Source organism: Heteronotia binoei, chromosome 1 (genome assembly GCF_032191835.1).
Source record: "Heteronotia binoei isolate CCM8104 ecotype False Entrance Well chromosome 1, APGP_CSIRO_Hbin_v1, whole genome shotgun sequence".
In the NCBI taxonomy this organism is placed as follows: domain Eukaryota; kingdom Metazoa; phylum Chordata; class Lepidosauria; order Squamata; family Gekkonidae; genus Heteronotia; species Heteronotia binoei.
In genome coordinates, this window is record NC_083223.1 from 85476719 (window position 1) to 85484542 (window position 7824).

At 42.2% G+C, this 7824-nt stretch overlaps 1 non-coding gene across 1 annotated transcript; it reads right to left on the reverse strand.

The window, feature by feature from the left end:
• Positions 1-5703: 5703 nt before the first annotated feature.
• On the reverse strand, positions 5704-5807 carry LOC132589309 (U6 spliceosomal RNA). The gene has a single exon (XR_009556577.1). It is a non-coding gene; the product is annotated as a U6 spliceosomal RNA (small nuclear RNA).
• Between the last annotated feature and the right edge of the window lie 2017 nt (positions 5808-7824).

Here is a 7824-nt window from a genome sequence, read left to right on the forward strand (position 1 = left end):
TGACAACCCAACCCATACCTTCGGGCAATCTGGGCAAGGGAGCACATATAGATGTTGAACAACATCAGGGAGAGCACCGCCCCCCTGAGGCACACCGCAATCAAGCCAGTGTCTCTGGGACAGTTCACCCCCAATCGCCACCCTTTGTCCCCAACCTTCAAGAAAAGAGGAAAGCCATTGTAAGGCCAGCCTCTGAATCCCTGCATCGGCGAGATGGCAAGTCAGCAACCAATGGTCGACCGTATCGAACGCTGCCGATAGGTCTAACAACATCAGTACCGCGGAGCCGCCTCGATCCAGATGCTGCTGAAGATCATCCACCAGGGCAACCAGCACTGTCTCCATCCCATGACCCGGGCAAAAGCCAGACTAACGGGGGTCAAGAACAGAAGCATCCTCCAGGAAACTCTGTAGCTGCAACACCACTGCCCACTCAATGAGTTTACCCAAAAAGGGCAAATTTGAGACCGGCTGGTAGTGTGCCAATTCGACCGAATCTAATGTTGATTTTTTCAAGAGAGGGTGGACCACCGCCTCTTTGAGGGGCGCTGGAAAATGTCCTTCCATCAGGGATCTATTTATGATATCCCGTACAGGATATCTAAGCTCCCTCTGGCAGGTTTTAATAAGCCAGGAGGGGCACGGGTCCAGATTACAAGTTGCAGGGTATGCAGATAGGAGGATCCTGTCAAATTCCTCTAGGCTAAGAGCATTGAAACCATCCAGAATATGATCTGAAGACAGACACGAGGCCTCGAGTTCACATACTGTCTCCAATATGGCAGGGCAGTTGCGGCGGAGCAACGCAATCTTATCTGCAAAAAAAATTGCAAAAGCCTCACAGCCGATTTCCAATTCCTTAGAATCTGGTCTGCCTTGTGGCAGCGTTGTAAGAGTCCGAATTGTATTGAACAATTGTGCCAGGCACGAAATTGCAGACGCAATCTTAGCCACAAAGTATGTCTTCTTTGCAGCTTTGACTGCCATCTCATAGGACCTCATAAACTCTCTATAAGATGTTCTAGTCGCTTGGTCTCGAGTATGCCGCCATTGCCTCTCTAGTCGTCTGAGCCCTTGCTTTAATTGCCGCAACTCCTGGTTATACCAAGGTGTTGGCTTTGGACAAGGGTGCAGAGGACACCTAGGTGCTATCTCATCGATGGCTCTGGAGAGTCTATCATTCCAAGACTCCACCAGATCATCTAAAGAGTCGCCAAGAGGCCAGGGGTCCCGTAGAGCCATCAGGAACCGTTCCAGATCCATCAGGCTCCGCGGGCGAGCTAAAATACGCTCGCCACCTAAACAGGCTTGGGGTGGGACATCCACATGAGCCTTGAGGGCATAGTGGTCCGATCTTGGCACTGCTTCAGCAGTAATATCGTCCACTGAAACTCCCGCCATGAAGACCAAGTCTAACATGTGCCCCGCCTGGTGAGTGGGCGTTGTAACAATTTGGGAGAGTCCTAGTGTTGCCATGGATGACACTAGGTCCATCGCCTGATTGGAGGCTGCGTTGTCGGCATGGACATTGAAGTCACCCAGGATCAGAAGCCTTGGGTACTACAATGATCAGCCTGTTGCAGCCTCCATCAGGCCGGTGCGTTAGGCGGTCGGTACACCAGCCAGATTGCCAACCCCTCCCCAACGTCCCACGCCAGACCGGCACATTCAATGCCCTTGATCTCCGGGGCCGGGAGAGCCCGGAAGGAGTAAGCCTCTCGTATGAATAGGGCCACTCCTCCCCCCCGCCCGCTAGTCCGCGACTGGTGAAAGACCGAGTATCCTGGGGGGGTCATCTGGGAGACTCTGCCCTTCTCTCTGAATCAGAGTTTCAGAGCAGTTTACAATCTCCTTTATCTTCTTCCCCCACAACAGACACCCTGTGAGGTGGGGTGGGCTGAGAGATCTCTCCCAGAAGTTGGCCTTTCAAGGACAATTCTTGTGAGAGCTATGACTAACCCAAAGTCATTCCAGCAGCTGCAAGTGGAAAAGTGGGGAATCAAACCCCGTTCTCCCAGATAAGAGTCCGCACACTTAACCACTACACCAAACTGTGTCTCTGTGTTTCCCATTGTACCAAGCATGGGATTCTGATGGAGAAGAGTAAAAGGTGCCCAGGATGAGAGAAACGGAGGTGAAGGGAAACACAGAAAGATCTTATCCTCCCTCCTGAAGTGTGCCACTACTGCAGAAGGTACCAAAGGTGAATGCAGGTCAGAGCAGATTTGAAAAGAACTCAGGAAGGGCTTGGGGGCCTCACTGGGGAATTGCAAGCTTATGAGTGGAGTGTGGGGAAGTAATACAGAAATCTTATGGTGCCCCCCCAAATGTTATTGGTGAACTGTTCGCTCTTGGTTGAACTTACCTTGTTCACTATTCCTATTTTGCGTCAAGATAAAGACTTTATGGTGTTGTTCTAACAATTTTCTTGCAATTCAAAATGAACAGAATCTGGAGTAGTTTTCTTCCCACTTTCTTTTTAAAAATGTGTGCAGTGGTGGCATTTAGTGTGGCAACTGGTCAGGGAGTCACAATGTACCAGCTCCTTGAATTATTGTCCTTCCCAGGATCATCCTGAGCAGGTCATGCATTGTTTAAAATCAACCATGTAGCCTGTATGTGCTGCTTTTGTGCCTTCACAGCAACATTCAAGTTTCTCATGCATGCTCAGAATGGAGTGGATTAAACTATGGTGCAAGAATGCATAAATCAAATTTTCACAAATGAACACTAACTCATTCAGTTTTGGGAATCAGGCAGGAAGCCTTGTACACTTGGAACCCCATGTAGCTTCTGCAACTCCCCAAAACAATGGGATTGAAACAGTCAAGGAAACTACCTCTGTTATGCACTGGAGATTGTTTCCTGTTAAAAACATTGAACAAACAAGTGGTGGATGTGAAGAAAACAGCCATGGAAAAATATTAGCAATCTGGAGAAATGAACTAGATCCCCTCATGAAAAAAAATAAACTCTTTTTAAAATTGATTTTTTTAAAAAAATATATATAGCAAAATGGTGGATGAAGCGCATGTGTGTGTGTGTGTGTGTGTGAATTATTTTCAAGTCACAACTGACTTATGGTGACCCCAACAAAGAATTTTCAAGACAAGTGAGCAGCAAAGGTGGTGTGCCATTGCAGAGTCATCCTTGGCCGTCTCCTTTCCAAGTACCGGTACGGCTTAGCTTTTGTGATCTGATAAGATCAAGCTACACTATGTCACCTTCCCTTCCTGGATGAAGCATAGGAAAAGGAAAAACAGTGTGATAATGCACATGGACATAATCTTCTTCGTAAAATTTCAAACGTTGAAAAAAATTTTTTTTTGAGTTCGAGGATTCTGCTCATTAACATCCTTGGTCAATGGTAGCAAGCAGCCTGTGGTATTCGCAATTCAGAACTAGGCATAAAAAATGACTTCCTTGTTTTTGCAGAAAAATAGCTTGGTTTACTAAACCCAATTCTAAACCCAATTCTCAATCAACTGCAGGAAGGGTCATGTATCACCATAAGATACTATTAATACAAACCTATCTAATCAGCATAAATCTACACACACATATATACAGAAGCAGCAAACCTATAAACAACAGTGTTTGGAGGCTGCATCAGGGGAAGATGCTGGCCTCTATGCCTTGTTAGAGTGGTTCTCCAAGAACTTGTTGGCCGCTGTATAAAACAGTATGCTGGACTAGATGGTCTATTGGACTGATCTAGCAGGCTGTGCTTATGTTCTTAATACATGTGCATGTTCATTTTGCTATTGTGAATACTTGTTGCACTGTTCAACATATTCAATGTTTGACTGAACATTATTTCCTGCTAGCAATGTTTCTGACTGTAAATTGGAGAGAGAATTGAAATATAGCAATTAGCAAAAATTCCAAGAAAGCCTTATTCATCTTAACAGTATAGTTATGTACATTTTCTGGGAATATGTTAGAGAGACAACATTAACTGTTGGTATTTTTTATCTCTTAAAGAGCATCCATTTTCATGTTTTCTCTGTCTGTCAAAAGACATGGTCAGTAATTTGGACAAAATATGGATATGTCCAACAACACTTCAAGGTAATATTAATACTAAAGAGAAGGCATTTCAGTGACAGTCTTTCTATATGTAAATAAAGTTGTTGCTTTGCCATCATGCTTCAAATTCATATCAAGTTTAAACCCAATTCTGTAAATTAATTTAGTTGAAAGTAATTTAATTAACTGCATTCATTATTTATTTGTTATCTTTATTATTTGTGACCAGATTGATTGAACACATATTTATGATTACCTACAGCCAGGGCTCTTTTTCTAGCAGGAGCTCCTCTGCATATTAGGCTACACACCTCTGATGTAGCCAATCCTCCAAGAGCTTACAGGGCTCTTAGTACAGGGACTACTGTAAACTCTGGGAGGATTGGCTACATCAGGGGGGCGTGGCCTAATATGCAGAGGAGCTTCTGCTAGAAAAACAGCCCTGCCTACAGCTGAATTTTTGCTCTGGGCAATGAATTCCTTTTTATCACTTCAACATTTCTTTGAAAAGGCACACATGGTTAAATAAATAAATTGAGTAGAATGTACACACAGAGACTGTTGCAGATTGCTAAGAGGTCTGTGAAATCTATTATACTTCTTTCAGTTAGTGTGTAATGATGAGGTGATTGAGTGTGACAATTGTCTCTTCTTCTAGAAAACTTGAATGATATTAAATTGTTGATAATGGTTGGCGTCACTGGAAGGCCTCAGGAATCCCGGGACCTTGCATACAAGAAACACAATTATTCTGAAATGCTGTTGTGTCCACAGTGATCTCCATCACACCCCCCATTCTCTGAGAATTTAAATCATTGTTTAGCCTACAACAGATTAAATTCTCTGTCAGGGAGAAAGACTCCTGCAGAATCTAACTAGTCATAGGGTAAAGCTCAATTCCAAGCTTATCCTGTGGCGGTGATAGGTGCAAAGAGTACCATCGTTGTATCCATTTGTGTCATCCATTAAGACTGGTTCAAGTTGCATGAGATTTTTAAAACATGAGATTATTTTAGTGCCCACTGTGACCAATTTGTGAAGTACTCTGAGAATCTTTCATATCCCACTGAGAAAATGGACATGTAGATATAACCCACATTGTTTCAAGTACTTGATCCAAGATGAGTTGAAGATGTATAGCATCATGTTAGTTTCAGTCAGAGGAAGAATTCTATCAATTCTAGGCCACACACCCCTGATGTAGCCAATCCTCCAAGAGCTCACAAAAAAGAGCCCTTTAAGCTCTTGGAGGATTGGCTACATTGGGGGTGTGGCCTAATATGCAAAGGAGCTCCTGCTAGAATTCCACCCCTGGTTTCAGTCATTCTTGAAGGGGAAGTCTCAGAAGGTATGCTACATGACATGACATATGTTTTGTTCCAGAAATGTTTGTTCATGAGTTACCACAAGATTTCATTTGACACATATAATATCTAACATCTACATCAGTGGTGGCCAACGGTAGCTCTCCAGATGTTTTTGCCTACAACTCCCACCAGCCCCAGCCATTGGCCATGCTGGCTGGGGCTGATGGGAGTTGTAGGCAAAAAACATCTGGAGAACTACAGTTGGCCACCCCTGATCTACATAAAGCTTATAAGGAATGTAGGCCTCAGTGGGCGCCATGTGCTGCTGACACACAACTGTATTTCTCCCCCCCCCAATAATGTCAGGGATGAAGTGTCAATCTTAATATAGAAACATGTTGTCTTTGCACAGGGGCCGTATTAATCTTCTCTGCATTATTCCAATTTCAGTATATGTGGTATTAGAAGCATGAATAAATAGAACATTAATTCAGACAAAATGGAAATACTGGGATGAGGGGGGGAGACTCAGGTTGATCAGGGGACAAATGTTCAACCTTGTGTTCTGGACAGAGTTATGTCACTCCTGAAGGGCTTGGAAACTTCTCCCAGTGTTCTCATTGACTTTTATAAATAGGTGATTGAAGTTCCCCAGAGAACCTCTTTTTGGTTTTCCAGTTGCAGCCATTCCTGGAAAAGATAGACAGGATTCGCAGCTACACATACTTTGGCAGTACCTGCAAAGCTACAGACTAGGAAGAATCAGTGTTTCTTCAGCTGCACTGGCTTCCGATATGTTTCTGGACTCAATTGAATGTTGGCATTAACCCTTAAAACTCTAAACAGCTTGTGTCGAGGGTAATTCAAGGACTGCCTCCACTGATATTGGCCAGCCTGAACTCCAAGGTAAGGTCAATTAGGACTCAAGAGGAGACTACCATACTTAAACTTTGGAACTCTGTTCCTCAGGATGTGACACTTATGCACTTTTCATAAGCCTTTGAGAGTAATTAGAAAACTATTCTGCAAGACCTTTGAATTTGACTACGAGGAGATTCAGCGCTTGCTTACTTGTTGGATACATGTTTGCTGCTGCTACCTGTTAAACAACTACTCCATGAAACTATTGCATTATTTTTAATAGATGTTATTTTTTTTCTTGTCAATGTCATTTTAATCAGTGTTATTCTTTATATGCTGTATGTTTTGATCGATAGTCACCTTGGTGGCTTGTACTGCCTATGATCCCATTTACAGTGGAAATGTTTATATCACTTTAACTGCCATGGAATTACATCCCCATGAAATTATTTGAATTTTTCATCTCTGCAGTTCCATTCCCCAAATCCCTGTTTTGATTTTGTTTCTCCTTCTGTGACTAGATCCTTTAATTCTTTATTTTCAGGGTTTTTTCTGTTTCCGTGTACCATTTTTTTTGGTATAATATTTCTTTTTAAATGTTATATGTGCTCCAAAAATTACACAATGTATGTATATGATACATGTAAAGAGTGTGCTCTGTCAATATAAAAAATACATTCTGTATATATTGTGCATAAAAGCTATGCAACATGCATATGCATTGACACAAAATCAACAGGGGGAAAATAAAAAAATGAAACCACTGATAAAACTGGAAATTAATATTAAAAAGAAAAAAATAGGAACATTCAATCATCCTCTTCCCTTCAGTGTCCCTTCCCCCTTCCTCATAACTGTAGATTGGGGAAGTGCAGAGCATTCTCTGTTAAAGGAACCCAGGGGGAAAGGAAGTGTTAGTAAGCTGATGTCTGTTCTACAAAAACTGAAGGCATGCCACATATAAGCAATGCTATTAAGATAAATTTTTTTGATTCTTCTTTATGCACTTCCTCCCTGAAGTGCAACAATATGTTTAATCTTTTTAGGAATCTGGAATCAGATGTTAATCAATTCCAATTTGATCAAAGAGAAATTCAAAGAGAGGAGGAGCAGGAATGGTAGTTCTGCAACATTTTATTCTGCAGACGGTCAAAGGAAGGCAATGTCTTCCCAAACCTTTCCAATCCTTTTGCTAAAGCATGACCTTCTGATGTGTAAAACAGAAGTTACAAAGTGAATTACTCTTCAAAGAGAAATGGAAGAGAACTTAGAATTTAGAAAATAAAAAAGAATTAAGAATCAGTGGCTATATCAAAGAAAATGATTTTTGGAAAAAGAAATTCCCATCTCCATAATAATACTAAATAATATACAATTCAATTGTGCACATTTTTCATAGTTCAGCAAGGAGATTTATTTGTGAAAAGTAACATGCTGGAATGAACACTGCATTTTGGGGGTGGGTGGGAAGTTAAATAGTTCATAACACCTTCCTTCCTTCCTTCCTTCCTTCCTTCCTTCCTTCCTTCCTTCCTTCCTTCCTTCCTTCCTTCCTTCCTTCCTTCCTTCCTTCCTTCCTTCCTTCCTTCTACTGACACAAATCTTTGGCATATTTCCATACAGATGA